This window comes from Grampus griseus (assembly GCF_964374135.1).
Source record: "Grampus griseus genome assembly, chromosome: X".
Classification (NCBI taxonomy): domain Eukaryota; kingdom Metazoa; phylum Chordata; class Mammalia; order Artiodactyla; family Delphinidae; genus Grampus; species Grampus griseus.
In genome coordinates, this window is record NC_138999.1 from 86,000,982 (window position 1) to 86,004,012 (window position 3,031).

At 40.3% G+C, this 3,031-nt stretch overlaps 1 pseudogene across 1 annotated transcript; it reads left to right on the plus strand.

Moving 5' to 3' along the window:
- The first annotated feature begins 2,116 nt into the window (after positions 1-2,116).
- Positions 2,117-2,753, plus strand: LOC309817564 (baculoviral IAP repeat-containing protein 5-like; annotated as a pseudogene). The gene has a single exon. The product of its transcript is annotated as a baculoviral IAP repeat-containing protein 5-like (transcript).
- Positions 2,754-3,031: the final 278 nt, after the last annotated feature.

A 3,031-nucleotide genomic window follows, 5' to 3' on the forward strand; every position in this document is an offset into this window, starting at 1 on the left:
TAACACCATACACAAAAAGAAACTCAAAATGGATTAAAGACCTAAATGTAAGGCCAGACACTATCAAACTCTTAGAGGAAAACATAGACAGAACACTCTATGACATAAATCACAGCAAGATCCTTTTTGACCCACCTCCTAGAGAAATGGAAATACAAACAAAAATAAACAAATGGGACCTAATGAAACTTCAAAGCTTTTGCTCAGCAAAGGAAACCAGAAACAAGACCAAAAGACAACCCTCAGAATGGGAGAAAATATTTGCAAATGAAGCAACTGACAAAGGATTACTCTCCAAAATTTACAAGAAGCTCATGCAGCTCGATAACAAAAAAACAAACAACCGAATCCAAAAATGGTCAGAAGATCTAAATAGACATTTCTCCAAAGAAGATATACAGATTGGCAACAAATGCATGAAAGAATGCTCAACATCATTAATCATTAGAGAAATGCAAGTCAAAACTGCAATGAGATGACATCTCACACCGGTCAGAATGGCTATCATCAAAAAATCTAGAAACTATAAATGCTGGAGAGGGTGTGGAGAAAAGGGAACCCTCTTGCACTGTTGGTGGGAATGTAAGTTGGTACAGCCACTATGGAGAACAATATGGGTGTTCCTTAAAAAACTACAAATCGAACTACCATATGACCCAGCAATCCCACTACTGGGCATATACCCTGAGAAAACCATAATTCAAAAAGACTCATGTACCACAATGTTCATTGCAGCTCTATTTACAATAGCCCAGAGATGGAAACAACCTAAGTGACCATCATTGGATGAATGGATAAAGAAGATGTGGCACATATATACAATGGAATATTACTCAGCCATAAAACGAAACTAAATTGAGTTATTTGTGGTGAGGTGGATGGACCTAGAGTCTGTCATACAGAGTGAAGTATGTCAGAAAGAGAAAAACTAGTACTGTATGCTAACACATATATATGGAATCTAAGATTAAAAAAAAAAAAGGTCATGAAGACCCTAGGGGTAAGATGGGAATAAAGACACCAACCTACTAGAGCATGGGCTTGAGGATATGGGGAGGGGGAAGGGTAAGCTGTCACAAAGTGAGAGAGTGTCATGGACATATATACACTACCAAACATAAAATAGATAGCTAGTGGGAAGTAGCCGCATAGCACAGGGAGATCAGCTAGGTGGTTTGTGACCACCTAGAGGGGTGGGATAGAGAGGGTGGGTGGGAGAGAGATGCAAGAGGGAAGAGATATGGGAATATATGTATATGTATAACTGATTCACTTTGTTATAAAGCAGAAACTAACACACCATTATAAAGCAATTATACTCCAATAAAGATGTTAGAAGAAAAATAAAATAAATAAATACCAGTCTCTGCCCTCAAAGATGTCCCACCTAGTGTAGAAAGCAAAATAGTATATAAGACATTCCAATGCTATGGGATATTGCTATATTCAATTATGCACAATCTTCTATAGAAGCAAAGAAGAGGAAATGCCTAAATTTGTGGGATGGGGGATGAGGAAGAGTTCAGGAGGAGAGCATAATCGGAGACCATTTTACAGAGAAGGTGACCTTTGAGCTGAATCTTAAAGACTACTTAGATAACAATCAGCTAGTCCAGGGAAGAAAGCATGGAGATGTGAAGATGTATATTTGGATTATAGAAAGCAATTAAGTGTGACTGGATCATAGGATATGTACAACGATTTAGTAGAAAATGAGGCCTGAAGGAGAGACAGAAACCATGTCTTCAAACCATGCCAAAGACAATGAGGAGCCATCAAAGATCTATAAGCAAGAGGGTGAAATGATCAGATTTACCTTTTGCTAAAGCCATGATGGTTTCAACGGGGAGGAAGAAAGTTTGGAGGAAGGGAATTATAATAGGAAGCTTTTGCAAAGGTCCAAGTAAGAGATTATAAAGACATGGATTAGGAAAATGACGACAAAATTGGATAGAAACGATTGCATCGGAAACAGCAAAAAGTAGAATTAGTAAATCTTGGTAATTTGTTGGCTATGAAATGTGAGAGAGTGGGAGGATTCAGAGATAATACCAAATGCCCCGCGACAGCCTTCAACCATCAGATTTGAATGGTGGCATTGCTTGGCTGTGGCGGCATGGGTGCCCCCTCATTACCCCCGGCCTGGCAGCTCTACCTCAAGGACCACTGCATCTCCACATTTAGGAACTGGCCCTTCTTGGAAGGCTGCACCTGTACCCCGGAGCGGATGGCCATGGCTGGCTTCATCCACTGACCCTGAGAACAAGCCTGACTTGGCTCAGTGTTTCTTCTGCTTCAAGGAGTTGGAAGGCTGGGAGCCAGATGACGACTCTATTGAAGAACATAAAAAGCATTCATCTGGTTGTGCTTTCCTTTCTGTCAAGAAGCAGTTTGAAGAATTAACCCTCAGCGAATTTTTGAAACTGGATAAAGAAAGAGCCAAGAACAAAATTGCAAAGGAAACCAACAATAAGTAGGAAGAATTTGAAGAAACTGCAAAGAAAGTCCGCTGTGCAATTGAGCAGCTGGCTGCCTCGGGACTACTCCACTGTCACTGCCCCACAGCGACACAGACACATCATTTCCAAGGCACAGCCCTCAGCATTACCAGCTTTTCTCTGGGGCCTCTTAACTGTGCCTTAGGAAAGGAGAACATAAACATTTTGATATTAGAATATTTAAACTGTATTTTTCTTGAAGGTGGTGCCAGGGGCTACTTTTGTTGTACAGCTAGTGCTAAGTACAGTGACTGAGTCTCTCTTTAAAAAAAAAAAGTGAGAGAGAGAGAGAAAGAATGTTAAGGTTTCTGGTTTGCACTAGGTGAATGAGACTGGGAACGCTGAAAGAGGTTCAGGTTTGTAGAAGACTGTGAACTTGACTAGGGATAGGATGAGTTTAAATGATCTCCAGAATATATGGTGGAAACATAGAAAGAGCTGGAGATATATGCTCAGAGCTCAGTAAAGTGACCTGAGTTAGATAAATTTAGGACTAGAATAAGAAAGGAAAAAGGTGGGTCGATTCAAGCATT